This window comes from Mirounga angustirostris, unplaced genomic scaffold (assembly GCF_029215605.1).
Source record: "Mirounga angustirostris isolate CCGP_5_RB_7025 unplaced genomic scaffold, mMirAng1.0.hap1 SCAF_14, whole genome shotgun sequence".
In the NCBI taxonomy this organism is placed as follows: domain Eukaryota; kingdom Metazoa; phylum Chordata; class Mammalia; order Carnivora; family Phocidae; genus Mirounga; species Mirounga angustirostris.
Window position 1 is genome coordinate 68444954 of NW_026991722.1, and position 21914 is coordinate 68466867.

General features: G+C 57.5%; 1 protein-coding gene across 1 annotated transcript in view; it reads left to right on the forward strand.

The window, feature by feature from the left end:
- Positions 1-1731: 1731 nt before the first annotated feature.
- RIMBP2 (RIMS binding protein 2) overlaps positions 1732-21914 on the forward strand; it is a 205733-nt gene continuing 185550 nt past the window's right edge. The window contains exon 1 of the mRNA XM_064578194.1: positions 1732-1869. The gene's annotated coding sequence lies outside the window, so the exon portion shown is untranslated. The remainder of the gene's footprint in view (positions 1870-21914) is intronic.

The following is a 21914-nucleotide window of genomic DNA, read 5'->3' on the forward strand; positions in this document are numbered from 1 at the left end:
ACTGAGATGAGGTTTGCATAACGAATCATTGGCCATTTTAAAGTGAACAACTCCGTGGCATTTAGTACGTTTGTAGCGTTGTGCAAACACCACCTCTGTCTAGCTCCTACAAGGTTTTGTCCCCAAGAGGACACCCTGTGCCCATCAGCCGTCACCCTCACTCCTGCTTCCTCCCGTGCCCTGCCAGCCACACCACCACCTGCTTTCCGTCACCACGGGTCCTCCTGTTCCGGATGTTTCCTGCAGATGGAACCATGTGCTATGTGGCCTTTCGTGTCTGGCTTCTTTTCCATGGCATCATGTTTTCAAGGCTCGTCCACGTGATAGCAGGTGTCCAGGCTTCACTTCTTTTGATGGCTGAGTAGTATTCCACTGCGTGGACCACATTTTGTTGGTCTGTCCGTCCACCCGTGGCCGTTGGGCTGTGTCCACCTTCTGGCCGTGGTGACTCATGCTGTGGGCACAGGTGTGTGGGGTCGTCTGAGCGACGCTTTTCTGTGGCCTCGTGTGGCTCCTCCCCCTCCCCGTCACAGTTATGGGGTCCTGACGGCTTGCCGGCTCGGGGAGGGGGGCGGGGGAGACAGAAGGGCCTACTCCTGAATCTGCAGGTGAATTCAGATGCCCTCCATATTTGGGAAGCAGAGAGGAGTCCCGACGAGGAAAACTTCTGCTCAGCCCATTGACCGTGGTGCCGGAGAAGGTATCTGGGAAGGAGTTTCCCTGTGGCCGCGTAGCCTTTCGATCATTGTGGTTCATTTAAAACAAACAAAACCACGTTGGGGGAGGGGCCTGCTGGGTCTCACAGATGAGCCCGTTCTGTTATTTTGAGACCCATGAAGTGAGTCTTTGGATCTGAGGAGCAGCAGGAGGTCCCTCCGGAGAAGTCTTCCTGTTTGTGCAGGGGCCCCGCAGGTCACCGAGTGTCCCTGGACGGGCAGGCATTGGCAGCATCCCCCGAGCTGCAGTTAGGGTCTGTGGGGCCGAACACCGGGGCTTTCCTGTTACTGTGAGAAATGACTTAGCATCTCTAAACAACGGACGGGGGCTCTTCTCCTGGGGGAGCGCGCACGTGTGTGTGTGCGTGAAGTCCCACACGCCCCTCGCCTCGTACTCTCCTGCACGCCCGCGTTGCTAGGAGGCTGGTACTTCTGTGCTGCAGCCCCCAGTTCTGGGAGGAGGAGGGACGCAGCGTTTTATTCTCTTTCTACACTGGAGGCTCGGGGGCCAGGAGCCGGACCAGAGGGTAAACACCCCACCGCTCGGGCGGTTCTCGCAGTCCCTTAATTCCGGGCGGCGTCTGGGTGTCTCAGCTCCGTGCGGCCGCGCGGAGGGCGGCTGTTACCTTGCTTCACGGCAGCCCTGGGCCCTGGCTGGGGAGACCCCGGGTCGCCAGCAGGGGAGAGGTCGCGCTGTGGATCCAGCCGGGGAACACCACCGGCCCCCAGCCCCGCCTGGCTCTTCTGTCCCAGTTCTTGACCGCAGCTCCGTGCGAAAGAGACTGGCGGGGAGGGAGAGACATCTTGGGGGGTGTGTGCGTGTGCGTGTGTGTGTGCGTGCTGAAACACGGACGTTTCATAGGCTCTGGGTTCTGCTGCATGGCGGCTGGTCCTCTCTCTCCGGCTCCTCTCGACCTGCCTGCTGGCCTGCAGAAACTCGTGAATCATTTCTAGCTGGATCCAAGCAGTGCTGACACCCCGAGCTCTCCTCCCTCTCCCCGCCTCCCCCTCCCGCTCTCCCCACCTCTCCCCTCCCTCCCCCTGGCCTCCCCTCTCCGCCTCCCTCCCGTTCACCCGTTTGTAATCTGACACAGTAGACTGCAGTTGTCTGCGCCGCGAACCTCCCCGAGTCTTGGCACAGCTTGCTTCTAAGGTAGGCTGAGATTTATTTTTTCTCCTAAAAATAGCTTCCCTTTTCCCTTCACCTTCCCGCACCCCGAGCAGCGGCGCCGTGATGGCAGGGCGGAAGCCGGAAACTCTTTGCCCTGACAAAGTTTATTTTCCAGCGGTTAGAGGATGCCCTTCAGAACGGGGTCCAGGGAGCCGGGCTGCCGGCGAGATGCCTGGTGCAGGGGAGCTGCGGGGAAGGGAGAGAGGCTTCCAGACGATTCTGCCTGCCGATGGTTGATTTTGCCGCTTGATCCCCCCGGATCTGTTTCCCAAGGGCAAGGCTGGCCGCGTTCTCTCTCAGTGTGCAGCTGCCTCACCCCCTCTGCCCCCCGCGTCATCGGAAAGCCCCTGTGGGGGAAGTTGGACGTCACCCGGCGGTGCCTTTCCAGCCCGGCTCGAGGGGGTGTGATGAGGGCTGCTTTCCGATGAAGCCTCCGGGGGCTCTGGGAGCTGTCTTCTTGGGGGCTGGGGCTGGAGTGGGGAAGGGGGTGTGGGCCACGAAAATGAGAGTTGGTTGTATCATTCACAGCTCGGCTCAGATTTGAAATGCATCGAGTGAGGAACCTGCACGTTAAGGATTTGTCAATTCATGTCCCGTAGACTGACTTGAATAATTTGTTTGTCAAAACAGATGTTCCCAGCAGAATGTGCGTGTGTGTGCACGTGTGTGCGTGTGTGTCTGTGTGCACGCAGCAGGCTGCTGGCTGGGGTGGGCTCTCCCCAGAAAGTCGTATTTTCACCTGGAAATGCAGTGTTTACACGGCAGGAAGACCTGCCGGCAGGGAAGTTGGGTTTGGGAGAGCCGGGGGTTGGGGGCAGGGGTGAAGCTTGCTCTCCTGCGGCTCAGGCCTTTGTGGAGGCAGGTTTGCTCCTGTCCCCAGGGAGCCCATGCTGGCTGTCCCCACTGTGTGGGGCTCGCCACCCAGTTATGGGGCCGCGGGGAGGTGGGAATGCTGGGGGTTCCTGCAGGGACGGGGGGACAGGGGCTCCCCAGACCCTTGGGCTGGGTCTCAACCCTGCAGGTTCTTTGGGCAGTGGGGTGAGTGAGGAGGGCGGGCCTGGGGGAGAGCTCCCATTCTCCTGTGTCTGTCCCTTCGCCTCATGAAGGGAGGGTGGATGGCACAGTCAGCAGAGGCCCAGCGAGGGGGGCCGGGCTCTGAGAACTGGAGAGGAGGCTGGCAGGGCGTGAGGACCTCTCCTCACAGAAAATACCCCTCCTGCCCCAATGCCTGGCCCCTCTGCTTTCTCCAGCCCCTGCGGGACCCGCCCGACATGGGCTTCTGTCCACCGCTTCCTAGCTCAGAGTGTCGTGTGGGCGCCGGTGAGTTCGGGGCCTCCAGGCAGGATGGTTGCGTGAGATCCAGCGTGGACGATGGTGTGGGAGGCAGGGGGCCGACGGCCACGTCCGTGGGGTGGGGTGATGGGGCTGTGCCCCACGGCCTGGGCACCGGACCCCGCACGGAGCAGGCATTTCCAGCCGACTGCAGGGAGGTGGCAGGCAGCTGCTGGTATCACTGTCCCTTCCGAGAAGGTGACAAACAGGGTCAGGGGGAGGCTGGCATCGGCTGTGTGCCTGGGGCAGGCGTTTGGACCGCAGGGGCTGCTGCCTCCCCCACCCCCCCACTGGCGCCTGGGTCCGGTTTCCCGTGGAGCTCATCTGCAGAAACGGGGACCCAGCCACATCCAAGTGACGCGTGTGCGCGCATGGACAGTTTCCAAAACTTCCCCAGGTGAGGCCAAGTGCAGGCTGTGCTGTGAGGTCCCAGCAACGAGGGAGGAAGTCAGGAAGTCGCTCAGCCGACCGGCTGCACTGTGACTTCCAGGTTCCTCCATCCCGCTCTGCGCGTGGCTGGCGTGTGGGAGGGGACAGCATATGCTTACCGGGCCGGGCGGGACGGAGCAGGAGGCTCTCCCCGAGCCTCCTTGGCTTTCATGTCAGAGCCCCTCCTTGGCGTTTTTGGAATGAAGGCTGAAATCAAATGAGAGCCGTCGGCCTCAGATGTCGTGAGCATCAGAGTCGCTGGGTGAAAACACGGAGTCTCTGGCTGAGCAGGCCTGGGGAGCATCCAGTTTGCATTTCTCGCTTGCCCGGGCGCCAGGGCTGTGGTCCCGGCACCTACCAGTGGGTTCGAGTGTGGCCGTGGGCGCTCCAAGCCTCTCTGGGAGGCGAGCTCTGTTCTCTCAGGCTTGGCGTAAGGGTTATGAGTAAGGCGTGACCCTAACAGAGCCCCTGCCTCCCACGGGGGTCTAGACTCCAAAGTGTTCAAACTTCTCCTGGGCCATGGAGGCTTCTTTGTGGAGCCACGGTGAGCAAGGACTTGACCACTGAGTTTCCCCGGCCTTTCCCGGGTCTGTCTGCAGGAAGGCGGAAACTGTGTGGCTCTGGGGCCCTGGGCAGGGCTGCACTGGCTGTCCTGGTCTGTGATGGCTGAAGCCAGTGGCTCACACCAGCTTCTAGAACATTCTTCATTTCTCTGCCTTCTTTTGAAGCAGATAGTCCTACCCCATGACCCGTGTCCGACTTCGCTCTGTGCTTCCGCCCATTTGGAAAGCTATGTGGTCTTGCTCTGGCACCTGCTGCAGGTGCTGGGGAAGCAACTGCTGGGCTTGTTGGGGTTGGTGGCCCCTGGGGTACAGACAGTTGGCCTGACCACACTCCTGGGTCCCCAACATGCTGTCACTGTTGGCTCCTCACTCTTCCCTCCCCAGGTCCTTCTGTCCCTCCCTCTGTCCCGCCCACCCTCCTCCCTCCCTCCCTCTCCCTCTCCCTCCTCCTGTCTCCCTCCATCCCACCCCTACTCCTTCTCCCTCACAGGCCAGACCCTTCGTCATGCTTGGTACAGAACCGTGGATTTGCATGTATGTGAACTACATTGCGCTGTTGTATTTGGAGGCTCTCTGATGAACATGAATCCCAAGTGCCTGAGCCCTTGCTCCCATCCCCGTCTTCCTCCGTCTGCGTCGCTGCGTGTGTTTCTGGTTGGTGACTGCTAGGTCCTGCATGTATCCCGTGGTGTTCACAGGCCGCCGTGCGCCTGCCATGTCCCAGTGAGGGGACCGGGTTGGCTGCGAAGCCGTGCCTCACAACCCACGCTGCCATGCACGTCCTTGTCCCCGTGTCCCCTGCGGTCCTGTGTGGGAACCGTCCTGGGATGCGGCTCAGAAGTGGATGGCAGGGTCGAGGGGCACGTCTGCTTCATCTGGGCGCATCCTTCCCATCCCGCCAACTGTGCGGAGGGGTCCTCTTTCCCCACATTCTGCCAATGGCCAGGATCATCTGGCGCTCTGCAGTGTGACCCAGCCCGCGGACACCCGTCCTCGCCTGTGTCCCTGAAGATGGTTGAGAACAGGGTTTAGGAGACATGACCACTCCAAACCCCCGGCTGTGTGGGAGGCAGCATGAGAACGGGTGAGTCTCCAGGTGCCGGGCTCTTCTCAGGTCTTATAAGGCCTGCGCCTCATGGTCTGGGGCCGCCTGGCCAGCCTCACAGCGACAAGACTCAAATTAACCCTCACCTTTGGAGGCCACGTTCACCCCTGAGAAGATTGAAGAAGCCATTTCTCTGCAACTTTATATCTGTGCCCCGTAACTGGACCCCCTGCCTACGTGGGGCCATCTTTCCTTTACCAAAATCTGTGTTTATCTTTGAATAGGCCACTCAAATTGTACTTGGGGCTGTTGGGTTACAAGTATTCCTGCATGAAACAGATACCTGAAAAGTAACCCTTCGTTTCAACACTGCCTTTCGACATTTCCTAATTTTTTACTGGACCGGGAGCCCCATGACATGGAAGAAACCAGGACTGCTCTGGACTTCGAGGGGCCAGATCATCTGTTCTTCTTGTTCAGCCACACGGGCAAGGGGTGGGTCAGGACCCCAGGGCCTCACGGTCTACACAGAGTCTGGGCAGCTGGGAGTGGTGTGGCCTGTGGAGAAATGGACAGAACAGGGAGGTCCAGACGTTCATCTGAAGTCATCTTGCTTACTGACACTGTTGCTGTCTGTCTTTCCACATAGATGAACTCTTTGCACATAGTAGGTGGTCAGTAAATATTGTTTTGAAAGAACAAATGCAGGTAACACAACAGTCTGGCCTGCACACTGTCCAGGCTGGGCTGGGCTGGGCTCCCTGCCCGCCGGTTTGGATCGCTTTCCTGTGCTGTGCCTCCTCCCCCTTCAGTAAATGTGTGTGGGTATCGGTTACCATGACTGTCCTTCCGTTAGAATTAAGCTCCCCCCCCACAAAAAGAATTAAGCCCCCAGAAGGCAGTGGTTGTAACTTATTCATCCGTGTGCCCGGTGACCAAGGCAGCACATTAACTTACTCAGTCAACAAACATTTGAGTAACTATTAAATACTAAGTAGCATTTTAGGGCTGAGGCACAGAGCAGGGAATGAGGTAGATGAGGTCCTTGCTGTCATGGAGATGACATTTGTGTGTGTGTTGAGCGGGGTGGGGGGACCACGAGTAGGTGAATAAATAACATAATGAAGACATGGCCAAACTGAAGCAGTAGAGTCAGGCAGAGGATTACAATAGCCTGTTGAGAGATTGTGACCGGGTGATCCTGGAAGGCCTCTTGGAGGAGGTGACATTTAGGCTGAGCCATGAATGATGAGAAGGATCCAGCTGTGCAGACACCAGGGCAAACGTCCTGAATATTTGAAAGAAGGAGGTTGCATTCAAGTCTTCGGTTCTCGTCAAACGGTGTACTGACAGTAACGATGGGATGCTTTCGGGGCAGGTGGGATGACAAGGGACTGGTGCCCAACCTTCACCTGTGGACCCGCAGCATCAGTGGCTGGGAACCAGTGAGCAGGTGCACTTTGTCAGCTCTACCTTCAGGGAATTGGCTGTGGGGGTCCCCTGGTCTGAGGTGCAAAGGTCCCCTTCCCCCAGCTACCCACCCCTGCCCTGCTTCAGGCCACATCCAGCCCGGTGCTTCCACAAGGAAAACCTGGTGATGCTGCTTTTGGACTAAAGGCCTTTCGAGTGGATCTTGTAGATGTTGCTAATCTAGCAGATCTGGCGGTGAGACTTTGGTGAGATTCCCTCTCATTAGATGTTCTTGGTGCCAAAACCCAGCATGTTCTCTGTGATGACAATATTTAGATTTGGCGGCTGCAGTTGGTTCAACAGAGTTGGTTTGCATTGTGCTGTTATTCATGGTTACTGTGGACTTCCCGCCTCTAAGGGGGAGAAACACTCCGCATCGCATTGCTACATTGTTGCCTCAGTAGAGAAAATATGGCAACAGGTTTATTTGCTTGTTTCTGACCTTTCCCAGCAAAACCCAGGCCTCAGAAGCTGTCTTTGGGCTGCTTTCTGGGGCTCAGGGTCTGTCTGTTCTGGATGCCTGCCTAGCCAGTGGGCACCTGCTCCGGGTGGGAACCGGGACCCCAGCGCTGCGTTGGGGCTCAAGCGCTGGGTGAGCGCCGTCTCAAGCCTGTTGCTCTGCCCTCTTTTGTTCTGTTCCTGAACGTCGGCATTGCCTCTTTGCTGTGGAAGGTAGTGAGGCTTCGCTGTGGGCAAGCTAGGAAGGACGAGAAAAGCATGAGTAACCAAACAATATGCTCATAATCCTGTCCCCCACGGGCACCATCATTGATACCAGCATTTTATTCCAGATTCTTCTTATGTCGTTAACTAGTTGGAGTTGTGTTACGAATTTAACTTTTTACACGATAGCATTGCTATGTCCCGAGGCTTGCTTGCGAAACTGCCCACACCTGCTTCAGGGAGGCTGTCCCACGGTGGACTTGCCCTTCATGACCGTTTAGGTAGGCTGTTTCATTTTTCCTCCACTGTTTCAAATAATGCACGGTCACCATAGCCAATCTGCTGTTCTGTGTCAGACACGGGGCTGGCCTTGTGGAGGGTCTTAGGCTGCATTTTGCCGCAAGGTTTCCCGTGATGCAGAGCGGCCACAGGGGAGAGGCTCGGGCGAAATTATGACATGCTAACAACCATCTTCATTTCCCCTCTGACCCCTCCCCTCCCTCCTGAATTCTCTGGACATTGAGTGCAAAGTGCTGCCCTCCCCGCAGACACCCCGGCTTGAGAACTGGGAGTCCCTTTGGAGTTCTGCTTGCCCATCCCCAGCCAAATGAACCGAACCTGCTTGAATGTGTTGAGTGGCCGGCAAGTGGCTGGCACATAGCGGACGGTCCACAGTGATGCACAGGGTGGATAGGCATACCCAACACGCTCCAGGATGGGCTGGGTCACTTATCAGACCCGGGACAATCCCCCAGCCCCCTTGCCCGGGGCACGGTCCCTCTTCTCCCGTTCTGGACCATTCCTCAGGCAAGAATTAACTAAGAGAATTTCCGTAAACTGATCTTCAAGCCCTGAGTGGAGCGGTAGAGTCTGCTGTTGGCTGGGCATCGCTGTAGGACCTTGCTTTTTGCGTGCGTGACACTGAGGCTTTGAGATGTGGGCATCACTGCTAGTGCAGACCCATTTCACAGATGAGACAATGGTGTAAAGGAGAGGAAGTGGCTCCTCCCAGGTCACACAGCTGGGGTGGGATGGGACGCGTTTCCAACCTGGATGGGCCCAGCTCGGAAGCCCGCGTGTACCCATAGGAGGAGGCTTGCGGCAGACGAGGAAGAGCACGCAGGCCTGTGTGTCCAGACGGTGGTGACAGGGGTGGGGTTGCAGTGAGGTGGAGGCGAAGCAGGACCGGGTCTAAATAAGAGTAAGAGCCATCAGGAGGTTCCCAGGGGGCGGCAGGCCTGCAGGGTGAAGCCGGGGCCCCCTGGTAGGGCAGGAGTGGACCCAGGAGCATGGGCGTGTAGCTAAAAGGTGCAGGTGTCTGTCTGAGGTGCTGGAAACCTTCTGACCTTGACTGTGGTGATGGCAGTCTGTACCTGGCGGTTTGTACCTGGGAATATGCTAAAAACCGTCCAATTGTCCACTTCCAATGGATGAATTCGCTGATATGTGGATTCCATCTCAATAAATTCATTTAAAGAATACTGCTCCCCACACCCCATCCCAGAGCACCTGCTCTAAGAGGCTGGAGTGGGCCCCGAACTCAGGATCTTTTCAATGGCTCCCAGGGGTTGTGGCCTCGTATCTCCACCTGCAGGGGCCTGTTTCTTCCTCTCTCCCCCTGGGTAGGGTTGGGCACCCATTGTTCTCAGGGTAGTCCCTTTTCGGGGGGTGTGTGAATCCTTCAGGATGCTCAGGCCGGCATCCCCTGACAGGTGTGCGGAAGGCAGGTGCAGGGCTGGGAGAAGTGAGCAAGGCCAGGGCACTGATGGGAGCTGCGTGTGATCCTCACCAGGTTTCTGGCTGCTTCATTGTGTGCAACTTGCTCTTCTAGCTCTAGGCTTTTTCTCAAGAGCAGGAAAGTTTATCTTGTCGCTTGAGGACCAGTTCAGTTACTTGGTGTTTTCTTGGTCATTTCAGGATTTCACACAGTTAATTTCTACTCCATGGGGGAGCGGGAGGGTGGGGTGTGCAGTGGGGCCCAGGTGGCTGGGATCAGTTTGGCCGTCAGAGGCAAAGCGGAGCATAAGCAAGTTGATCCAGAACATTCCCTCTGCCTCTGTTCACACGTCCGAAGACGGTCCTGCCACCCTGGGGACCATTGGGATTTTTTGAATAAATCCATTGTGGATTAGTAATAACCTATCATTGATTAATAATTCCATTAACGGTTAGTCTGTTTGGAGTCCAGTAATAACAGTGGTACCAATGATGGCTAATGTTGATGGAAGCCCCCCCAATCTAAATGTGTCACGGGGGTCAGCTCCTTTAATGGCAGAATGACACTACAGGGCAGGGGCTGTCCTTCTCCACGTCTTGCATGTGGGGGACTGAGACCCGGGGAGGTGGAGGCCCACGCTCATGCAGCCGCCGAGTGTCACAGCTGAGGTGGGCTGCGATGCTGTGTGCAGAGCCCACGCCCCTAACCACGGGGCCGCCCCGCCACCGAGGATGTGGGCGTGCTCATTCTCTCCCTGCAGCGTCTATCTGCAGGAGGAGTCGGCTCCGGGAGCGGGCCTCTCTCCCTGGCCTTCAGGACGCAGCACTGGCCAGCGTGGGGGCAGCGTCGAGAGCCAGACTGGCTGTTCTGCTCTTGGCTCGGCAATTTCCTGGCTATGTGACCAGGGGTGCATTTCTCAACCTCTCTGCCTCCGTTTTCTTACGATAAAATGGGAAAACCATGGTTATCTGTCTGCTGCTCTAAGGACTGTTCCGAATGAGCTGATGCAGGAAGGGCGCTCGGCACACAGCGGCGCTACCACCGTTCTCAGGTGGGGAGGCTGCAGAGGGCGTCTTGTTGGGGGATGAATGAACTGATGGGAAGCATTTGGCACCGGGCCTGGCACATCGTGAGGGTTCAATAAAGGTTCGCTCTCATTACTGCTCTTGTTATTGGACTCCAAACAGACGAGCCGTCGAGATGATAATGGAATTAGGGGGATAATACCAACAGTCCCAAATAGGACGGGATCCCACCCTCACACGGACTGATAGAGACCGTCTCTCTGTCCCCCCTCCCCCCATGCCCGGCGGGGTATTTTCTATGCGCTCTGCTTCTGCTCGGCTGACAGACGGCCCTGCTGACCCACTGCACACTCCCCAGCCTGCTCCCAGGGCCCTAGTCCAGGCCACATTAGAATGTCTCCCTGTCCCCGATCTCTATGCCCTGCAGTTCCGAGTGGCCACATTGTATCCTTGTGACAGGTCACCTGCAGAGGGAGCTGGGTGGAGCCATGACCAGCTCACACGTGGCTTCTTTATTAAATGCCCGCCTTCGCGTTGACCTGAGCAGTGGCTCCTTTAAAGGCCCAGGACTCCCTGGCTCAGCTCGGGTCAAAATCAGGCTTTATATTCCCGAGGCCCCGCTTCCAATCTGTCTCAACAGCCCTGAGCACGGCTGCCAATTGCTCGTGCCCTTTGAAGTTTGTTTTCTGTTCATCTGGGCAGTGCAGCCCGGATTTTCTGTAGATGCTTCTGCAGTTTATTTATTTTTCCTTTCTTAGTGGCAGCACAGCCTAAAATGTGTAGGAAGAGTGCCGGCCCGCAGCGGGGAGGAGGGCGACCTAGTGCTGGGTGATAAGCTCTGGGGAGGCTGGCTTAGGCCCCAGCAGACCCGCCCAGGAAGACAGGACATTTCTGCAGGCTGGGGGAGCTGGAGCTCTGCAGCTTTTGGCTTCCACCCTTCCACCCTACTGCCTGTGGAGAGCTAGAGGCATTCCTGGAGGACAGGGAGGGGGAGGCAAAGGGCAGGTGCTAAGAGCCCAGGCATGGGAGCGTGCCCCACATGCCCGCGTTGATCTTCATCAGCAAGGAGCAGTCAGAATGGTGACTTACAGGGGAGCCGGCCAGTTGATACGGGGTCAGGGTCTGCAGTGTCCCCTGCCACCCCCACCCCCACCCCCACGATGGCTCTGTGGCTCCCCATCCCGGAAGCACCAGTGGGAGAACATAGCCCCTTTCTCCCCAGAAGGACAGACGTCCTGGGAAGTGCGGATCAGCCGCCCTGGGGCCCGGGGTCTAGTCTTTGTTTGGAGTTAAGTGTGGGCTCTGGGCAGGTCACTTCACACTTCTCAAGTGCGGACATTTAGGGTCACGTCAGCGTTTCCCGGACTCGTGGGTACCAAGTGGGGGGGGCCGCACGGTTTGTGGTGCACGCCGCTCCGATCCCTGCTCCAATCCCGGGCTGGGTGGACGCACGCCCTCCCTTTCCGTGCCTGAAGGGTCAGGGGGCCTTTCTGCCCTGGTCGTCTGGCCGAGGTGACTACTGACTTAATATCTTTCCTCAATGGGCCCATTTTCCTTTTAGAAGACATTTATGGAGCCTAACATAAAAGTTTATAAGATGACCATAAATGACATCTTCTGACCATCTTAGGTGAAGGAACGGAGTGAAGGCCAGAGAATCTCCCTGTTTCCAAACCCCCCTCCTCCCACTCGCACTGCCCCACTCTGGCTCCAGTCTTGTCCTGGGGCCCGTCTTCTTCTCATGAGAAGGGAGGCTGGCGAGGGAGCGCCAGGAAGGCGTGGGGACACCCTGGCGCCCACCCGCCTGAGCTTCCTCCTGGAGGAGCTCTTGGAGGAGAATGGAAACGAGAGTCATTTTCTCAGTGTCTGAATTAATGTTCTTTAACCCAGCCCTGAACATCGATAAAGCCACCAGTCGAGATGACAGTGGCAGCCCACACTGTGCCCGTGGCCTGCAGCCCTCGCTCTCATGCTGCACGCGCTCTGTGGGGACTAGCAGGCTGCATCCCTATAGCAGCCCCTTGGGGTGGGCGGAGGCGGCCGCGTGAGGCCCCCGAGGTGCGTCCTGTCCCAATCCCTGGTGCTGGGACTGTTACCTTATATGACACAGCAGTGAGTGTCCCCTATGCAGCAGGGCGGGTGGTAGAGTTAAATATCTCGGGAAGGGGAGATTCATGATCCCGGATCGTCGGAGGGGGGGCTCCTAACTGCTGCCACAAGAGAGGGGCAGACGGAGCTTTGAGATGCACAGGTGCACAGCGGAGGAGGCCGCGTGACCCCAAGGACAGATCACAGTGATGAGCCCACGAGCCAAGGAGCGCCTGGGGGACCAGACTGTGCCAGAAGCAGGGAGGATCCTCCCCTCACAGCCCCGGACGTCTTGGTTTCAGACGTCTGGCCGCCAGACCAGGAGAGGATGCGTTTCTGTGGGTTTTTTTTTTTTTTTTTAAAGATTTTATTTATTTATTTGAGAGAGAAAATGAGATAGAGAGAACATGAGAAGGGGGAGGGTGAGAGGGAGAAGCAGACTCCCCGCCGAGCAGGGAGCCCGATGCGGGACTCGATCCCGGGACTCCAGGATCATGACCTGAGCCAAAGGCAGTGGCTTAACCAACTGAGCCACACAGGCACCCCGTTTCTGTGGGTTTAAGCCCCTGAGTTGTTGTAGTTGGTGGAGGCCCTGGGAAGCCCACACAGTAGGCGTTTCTACGATGGCTGCCCTGCAGACTGAGGCCTGGGGCACGGAGACAAGGCCCAGCCTGAGGGCACGCAGCCAGAAAGCAGCCATGCTGGGCTTCGAGCCCAGGCCCGGGAATCTTCATGCTCCCCTGGGCTGCACCCCCAGGCCTGTCTGGTGGGCAGCCCCCACTCTGGGAAACCGAGCTAGGGAGCTGTGTGGGTGGAGGCAGGTGGGCAGATTCCTGAGACTTCCCTGGGGAATTCTTTCTGAAGGAACGTTGGAAAATGGAAAGCACCACAGGGTAGATTTCTTCTGGGTTTAAAAATTGCCATTTGTGGGTACATTTGTTTGTTTTTTCAAGCAGGAGGCTGGGGCTCAGCCTTTCTGAAAGCCTGTGGGAAGGAGCTGGTGTGATCAGGAGCCTGGAGGGGCTGTTGCCCCTCCCCTCCGCCTCCCAGTCCCCCTGGGTCCTCTCGGGCGGTCCTGCTGTGGGGGAGCGTCCATGTGGCCACGGGCTGCATCCCCCTGACTTGCGGCTCAATGCAGATGCAGGAGCTCAGCCCGGAGAACTTTGGGTGGGGAAAGGGAGACATTGCTGAGGACTCGGAGCTGGTGACTTCCCCAGTGTGTGACACAGGGACACCTTCCTCCTCCAGAGAGTGGGAGGTCGAGGGGGGCCCAGGCCTCTGCACTGGGTGAGGAGTCCCTGTGGGATTTGGGCTGATTTCCCTCCTGCATCCAGATCTCTCTCCCTACCTGCCCCCCTCCCTGCAGATCCCAGACTGCCCGTCATGGGGTGCTGTTTTATTTTTCTTTCTCCTCCCCTGGGAATCCACTTAGAAACACACATTGAAGTGGCTGAGCCTTATTCAGGATGTGAGCAAACACAGTGAGCTCTGAGCAAGCAGCAGGAGGTGGCTTGTTTGTGGACGCCGTGGTGGGAGGGAGCGGGTCACGTGGGGGCTAATCCTCCTCAGATCCCGATCACACGGGGATCTGCCCCAGCCCTGGGCGAAGCCAGGCTGCAGACCCCAGGCTGGCTCAGCGGCTCAGGGTCCGCCCTCCCCAAGCCACAGGGACCACGGGGCGGGGAGTGGCTCCAGGAGGGGATGCCACATGGCAATGGGACCACACTCCGTGCTTTAAAAACAATGATCCTCTAAAAATGCCTTTCCTGCCTGAATTCTAAAGGCAATTTTCGAGCCCCAATGTTAGAATAATTTTCTCATTAGTGAATTAAGGGTTCTTGAGTGGCCTGTGTAGTAAGTGAATGGTGACCCGAACACGTCTGGGGCAGCGAGGAACACCTGTGCGATGATGATGGTCATTGCAGACGGCAGATGGAGGGGGCGTGACAGGCGAGCGTCGTACTCCTTGTTGGTGGCTCGGAGTCGGACACTCTGGTATCTGTGGCCACAGTTTTAGGCTTCTGAGCAGCCGATGCCGCCTGCGCCCACCATGGTGACCCAGTGACCTGCAAGCATTACGGAAGATCCTATTAGAGCGGACTCCTCTGGGCATAGGTAATGCGGCAGCTTTTTACGGACACGAGTGCATTGCGGGAAACCCAGTCTCATCATCCCGGCCCAGGGAAAAGGGGAAGCAGGTGACCGTAATGCTCTCCACCAGGAAGGAGCCCGTTCCTGCCCTAAGCTCTTTGAATTCTTTACTTTACTGAATTTCCACAAAGCCCTGTTATTAATTCTGATTGTATGGGTGGAGGAAATGGAGGTGCCAAGAAATCAAGTAAATTGTCCAAACTTGTAACTGGGGGGTGGGGGGAGCCCAAGTTCTAATCTAGACCATCTGATTCCAGAGCCTTTCCTGTTAACCAGTGGTCCTTACAGGAGGAGAGCAATAGCTGAAGAGAAATTCTGTGCATTCCAGTAGAAAGAAGGGAATACACACATTCTCCGTCTCTCTCTGACACACACACACACACACACACACACCCATTCCTACCCATTTTTTTGCTCCAGCTCCTTGATCCTATACCTGCTTATTTCATTTTTGGTTGTGTTGGTGGCAATAATTTTGGAATTTACCCAAAAGCATTCAAAGAGCTCCACTTGCTATAGATTCTGTTTTGCTGCATGTTATCATACAAATAGTCACCCATCCTCTTCTCTGCTTATGAAGAGCAGCTGTTTTGGGAGCTGGGATCATGGATCTTCCTTGTACCGGATTGTTGGCTGAAATCAGCTGGTACCCAAGCTTTGTCTCTGGACCTCTTGTAGGCCGCATGATTTTTTGTGGGGGCCTTTGGCCTGCAATACCATATCTTAGAGTTTCCGGCCCCCTTCAAGTGTGCGTGTGAGGGTCGAAGGTGCGTCTAGCAGGGCTGAGGGGTGTGCGTGGCAGGAAATGCCTCTGGCTGGGAAAGGAGATGTGGCAGGACAGGGGGCATGCGGTGACAGCTCTGTTCCCCTTCTTTGATTATAAGGTCATGCACTCAGTTGGAACCTGTCTTGCCCACTGAGCTCAAGGATCCATTATTGAAAACTGTGCTATTATTTGGCCCAAAGGCCTTGAAAAAACAAATGGATTCTGCAGCTGCCCAAGTAGAACTGATTTGGATCCTGTTGCTTTAAGGGGCTGGACTTGGCCTCCAAATGTTGTAATGCAGAACCTCACTCTGTCCTCCCCCTGCTGTTCCTCCCTTGGGTTTTAGGGCACTGGGGCCCGTTGCTTTTAAAGAACAGCACCTATGTGATAAACAGCCCCCTGGTTTGTGGCTGACCTAATTTCCCTGGGTGACTCTGCCGGGATTAGTGCATGTGTGGGCACATGCGTGTGCATGTGCGTGCCTGTGCATATCCGTGTGCCCACACATGCGCACACACGTGTGTACACATGTGTGCCCATGTATGTGTGCCTGTGTGCAAATGTGTGCCCATGCGTGCGTGCACACACATGTATACGTGTGCCCATGTATGTCTCTGTGTGCGTGTGCTTGTGTACATATGTGTGCCCATGTATGTGTGTCTTGTGCAAGTGTGTGCCCATGCATGCATGCACACGCATGCACACGTGTGCCCATGTATGTCTGTATGTGCGTGTGTGCATGTGCTTGTGTGTACATGTGTGCCCATGTGTGCATGTGCCTGTGTGCCTGCGTGTGCACATTGTGTGTGTGAGTGCACGTGCATGTGCTCATGTGTATGTATGTGCACACACATGCTCACTCAGACTTTTCCCAGTTGTCTAAATTATCTTTAAAAAGAAAGTTCCAGGAAATGCATTAAGAAACCTGTGGTTCCCATGTGACTTCATCTGTAAGCTGCCCTCTTGAGGGGGGGATAAAAAGGCATTATTATGTGAGTCCCCTCAGGACCTGAGCTTCTGCGAGTGCTGATTGTTTCACGACTGAAGCTGCAAGAAAAAGCGGAGATGGAATTTTGAGATAGCTTTGCACTTTTCTTCACATTTTATTCATTGGTTCCTTCTATCAATCAATCAAATGGCTACGGGACCACTGTTGCCAGAGTATGACGTCCTGTCACATGGAGTGTCTGGGCCGGAAGGGGAGGCAGAGAAGTGTGTTCTGAGAAGTGCTGTGATAAAACTATGGGGGTGAGTTGGGGCGTCTGGGTGGCTCAGTCAGTTTAGCGGCTGACTCGGTTTTGGCTCAGGTCGTGATCTCAGGGTCATGGGATCGAGCCCTGCGTCAGGCTCCGTGCTCAGTGGGGAGTCTGCGAGAGATGTCTTCTCTCTTTGCCCCGACCCCCTCTTGCACACTCTCCCCCTCTCTCTCAAATAAATAAACACATCTCTAAAAAAATATTGGGGTGAGCTTGAGGGTCATGGGAGACGGCTCTGGGTTCAATCATGTCTTAGGCGCCTGCCCATGGAGTGACATTTGCTGTCTGTGTCCTTGTCTATAAACTGGAGATGAGAATAGCCCCTCGTTTATTCTATGTCATTCCATGAACCCCCATTCCATTCCATCCTAGTCCGCTCTGTTCTATTTAAACACGGGCATGGAGACCTAACTGAATCGCATTGACCACGCTGTGGAGTTTGGACAAGTCTTGGCTGGAATCCCCCACGTAGCAGTGCTGGGGGCGAGATGGGGAAAGCCTGGGTGGGCATCACCGAGGGGAGGGGAGGCCAGCCGGCTGAGGAGCGGGGAAGCGGGAGAACCCTCGCCTGGAAGGAGACCACCAGGGTCTCGGTGAGATTTATCGCTGGGCATCAGGGCCAGGTGCGTTTAACAGTTTTTAATTACAATTTAATAAATAAAAGGGAGAACAAATTACTCATCAAGTCACCCTTTATTCTTCGTTGTTCAACACCAGGTGATTGAGAGGCTGGGTTACCAAAACGCAGTGGGAGGGGAGGGAAGCAGGGGCGGGGGCTCGGAAACAGGGCACCGTGAGGAGGGGGCTGGGCGGCACCTGAGAGCTGGGCCTGGGGGGACACCTGCACCTGATTGTCCTCCTTCCCACCTGCCCCATGAGGCCATTGACTTAGGGCTTCCAGCTGTGGACGCTCCTGGTCTCCTCTCCCCGCGCGTGCAGGGTGTTCTCACTGCTGGGTGTCTGAGGGGCGACGTGGCAGGCTTCCCCCTTTCTGCACCTTTAGCAACAGTACATTCTCATTTTCACTTGGCGGCCTCCCGTCCCGCCCGCCCGGGCCCCTCCAAGCCCCCTGACCACATCTCCCGGATATTTCCAAGCTTCCACGTGTTCGGGGAGGCTTCACGGGCTCCCTGCCGTGCTCCCGACACGGCTGTCCCCACCTGTGGGGGGCAGGGCACAGGGGATAACGCACCATTCACACCGTTAGGGAGCCTTTATTTTCCAGCCAATGTTTACCTAAAAATAATTTCCGGCCACATCTGAACAGGGTGTGCGGAACACCGTGTGCTTGCTGAGTTGCTTTTCTCCCCTGAGAGCTGGGTGGGCCCGACTGAGGAGCAGCTTCTCCGGCAAAGCGGGCCTGCTGGCCATTCCCCTCTCCTGGCCTCTTAGGAAGGGTGCTGATGCCCCGCTTATCGGCATGCAGCCGGCACCATGAGGCCTCAGCCCAGTCCCCTTGGCCGTCGTCGGGACACGTTTAGACGTGACACCTTCGCCGTCACCCTGGAAAGTCTGCTTTGGTCCCCGCGCTTGCGGACGGGAGAGGTCACAGGCTCTGCTGGTCCTGTGGAATTACTGCAGGAAAACAAGTCTACAGAGGACGCGTTAACCCCAATGCTGGAGGCCTGGAGGTCTCTCTCCTTACACCGAATCCGACCTGTGGAGAGGGGCCGGCAGCGAGGGAAGAGCTGACCGCTGGGCGGGGGGGGGGCGGGGGGACAGGTGCAATGGATGACAAGAGACGCACGCCCCATAGGCTTTTTCCCTTTCACTGGGGACACTGGGGGCCACGTGTGACTCATAGAGCATCCCATCTGGGGACAGAGACCTCCCTGGGGCCGCTTCCTGTGGGCTGTGGGGTTCTCCCCGCACTGCAGACCTGCTCTGGGAGTCCCGGTGGGGACATCCGACCTGTGTGCCCAATGTATAAGCCACATCCTGCCCGAAGCAGGCGCTCAGCCCTCGAGGCTTCCTCGGCACTGGAGTGCCCACTGATGGTGGGGCCCCCAGGACCAGCCTGGGACACGGTACTGGTCCAGTTATCTCATTCAGGGGGCGGGTGGCCTGGCGGCAAAGATGAGAGCCCTTCCCAGACTGGAGTAAGCAGTAAGGGGGACGGGGGACTGCAGCGAGATCGGGGTGGAGAGGACATCAGGCTTGGCTCCACTCACCCAAGGCATCACCAAAATGAAGAGTCTGCCTGTACGTCCTCTTCTTCCCACATTCTGAAATGGGCCCCCTGCCCCTGCGGGCAGAACGGCCACGAGCCCTGGAGCCGTGGTCTCTCAGGGTCCTGGCTGGCAGAGCTCTAAACCTGTCCCGACGAGACCCCACCCCACTCTGCGGAACATGGACATGGATGACATGGCATCTGAGGTGGTGTCACCGAGGACCTGGGGGCAGAGTATCCGGCAGGAAAGTCTGGTCTGGTCTGATGGGGTCGGACCAGCGGGCGGAGGAGGCTGGGTGGGCGAGAGTCAGGTCCCAGAGGATTGCACATGCGGCCACGGACGGTGGAGGTGAGGGCCGGCGAGAGAGGACAGGAAGGCCCCTCGGGCTGCTCAGGGACCCCTGTCGGCAGCCAGCCAGGAGATGGGGCCCCGGCCCGGCCGTCCTCAGGAGCCGAATTCTGCCAACAGTCTGGATGGGACTGGACGCAGATTGTCCCGCACAGCCTCCTGGGAAGAGCCCGCCGGGCCAGCACCTTGGTGAGCAGAGAGCCCAGCCGAGCTGCCCACACGTCTGGCCTCCAGAAATGCACGTGGGCTGCGCGTGTGTCTGTGGTCCTTCGTCCCAAAGCGTGGAAAACTCACACGACCCACCTGCGGGCACAGGATGCAGGGATGCGGGTGGAGGGGTTTGGTTGCCAAATCAGGAGCAGCGGCTGCGAGGGCTTTTCAGACCGCAGGTCACAGCCCGTTCCGGAGCCACGAACTCAGTTTCGCGGTCATAACCTGCAGGCTTCATACGGTGGGAGAGGGGGTGTGTCCGCGTCGGTGTGCCCTGTGCACGCTCTGGTCCACAAAACCTTTGTCTGGATTCTGCGGCTGCGTGTGGAGTAGGCTGAGCTTCCACTCGGTCCAAGAAGTTGAGACGGTCCTACTGAGCGCTGGAAGTGGGGTTTGGGGGGAGGACTGATGTCTGCAGGCCGCAGAGTGGTTCTGCGCTCATCTGAGCGCCCCGAGGAAAGCCTTTGCCCTGTTACGGGATCTTTCTTCAGGATGTGGGGTGCTCAGTGCCCCGCCTTTGTGGGACACCTGCCTGTGGCTGCGTTTCCTGGTAGTTCACAGCCTCCTGTTACAGCCTCTAGCTCAGGGTCCCCGAGGGGTGGTCGATGGGAGGGGAGCATGACTGCCCTTTGGACGCGAGCTCCCCGAGTCACGTGGCTGCTATTGGGGACGCGTGCATTCGTGCGTTCACTGCGTCTGTTCTGAGGGTCCGTGTGCGGGGCCGCGGTGAACGGGACAGACGAGCTTCCAGTGCAAGGAGCATGTGGACGGGGAACCAGGCTGGCTCACTCCAGATAGCGACAGGTGCTGTGAACACAGGCATGTCGGGGGGGACTGCAGCAGCTTGGTGGGGCCCCATACACAGGAGGTCTGGGGAATGGCATCTGGATAGTGGGAGGGAGCTGCTGGGAGAGCTCCCGAGTGTTCTGGAATGTTCCGTCTGCTCCCTGCTCTCAGGAGCGAGTGGTGTGCTGGAAAGAGGGCCGGGAGGTGCAGTGGAGAGAGGTGCGTGGGAGGAGGCAGGTGGAGGCCGGCCTTGTGGATCGCCATGGTGCAGAGCAAAGGCTGCAGCGTGATCTGGAAGGACCGTGTGCCATTGTGGGAGGACTCGCCAGGCGGGGGCAGGGGCCTGCCGTAGGAGACCCGGCGGGAGTAATGTTGCGGCCCGAGTTGGGAGCTGGGAACAGTGTCTGGAACAGAAGGAAAGCCTCATGGAAACGAGCTTGGCTTCTTCCGATGTCTAATTCCTTCTGCAGTGTGTGCGTCCTTCCCTCAGTGTGAATTATGTCAGACAGCTGACCGAGCCCAGGGGCTGTGGTAGTTTGGGTCTTTGGGCTCAGTCCGCCGAGTCTCACGGCAATGAGGTTCTAGCATCGCAATTTCCTTGGGGCACTGTTTTAATTCACCCACGGATGCGTGCCCGGGGCCTGAGCCCCACAGACCTGACGCTTACCGGATGTTCACGGAAGGCTCGAATCCGTGAATTGCAGTCTGGTAGTTCACGCACCCCCGGAGGGAAAGTGCGTAGCGTGTGCATGAGTGAATGTGGGCAGAGAATGGCCAGAACCCTACGCTCTGGATGACGGGACTTCCTTAGCTTTCAGACATTTCCCTCTGCATGTCCGAACTGTCCCATGTTTCCGGAGCTTTCCCTTCCTTCCTGGTGACTCCTCAGCCCAATGTCCAGTCACCTGGGAGCGTTAGTAAGCGAAGCAGACATCAAGTAAATGAACAGCATAGAACAGTGTGGAACAAAGACACGATAATCACTTTTTCACACACATTCTCTGTCCCCTTGATTTTCCCTTAGTTTATGAGAAGCATTGTGAACTGAAATGTGCAGAGACGATGCACATGTTATTTTATAACCTGAGAAAGACCCTAAGGACGTTTTCGCTTCAAGAGCATTCAGGGACCCACCGAGGGGAGGGTGTGTCCTCTCTTTCTCCACGAGGAGGATCTCATCTGGAAGCTGGTCTCCAGTCGCGACAGCGTCCAGGTCACAAAGCCCACATTATGCACCTGCCGGTGGGCTGGTGCTAGCTCCCTGCGCCCCTCTCCCTGTCAGGGTCCCTCCCGGCCCCACCCACCCTGCGCCTGGAGTCCATGCCGTCATCTGGTCCCTGGCCCCGAGGTGGTGCTGGGCCAGCCGGCAGGCGGTGCTCCACCGGGCGGGTGGTGTCGGAAGCCGCGGCCCAGCTCCCACAGCGCCAGGCCGCCCCCGCTGCTGAGCCAGCCCGCCGGCTAAACGCCTGGCCGTGGGTGCCTGTGGGCCTGTGCCCAGCACAGCCGTGCCAGCGATCTGCTTCATCATCAAATCCTCATCTTGGCAGACCGAGCCCCTCTCCTGGCACGGTCATCACATTTAATCTCAGCCGTGATTTAAATGTCTCATCGTCGGCAGCCCCGCCTGCCACCGCGAGTCTGGCAGAGCGGTGTGGCTCCCACGACCCGAGCCTCGGTTTGCGTTTCCCTCCGGCGCGGGGGGAAGGTGATGGTGGCCGCTCGGGTTCTGTGGGCGCTGAGTGACCATGGGAGAGGGGTAGGGTGTGCACCGTCCACTCAGACGAGGACCATGAGAGGCAGAGACGTTTCCTAACAGTTCTCTTGTTGCGGGTGACACGACGGGTTTGCGATAAGTGTCAAATAGGAAACAAAGCTGGTCCTGGAAGGAGGGCGTCTACTGGACAGGACTCTGGCTGGCTCAGCGGCAGGGCCTCGGCAGCAGGGAGGGCGCTGAGCCGGTGGGCAGGCGTCCCAGAGGTGGGCAGAGTGGGTTTCTCTTTTCTGGGG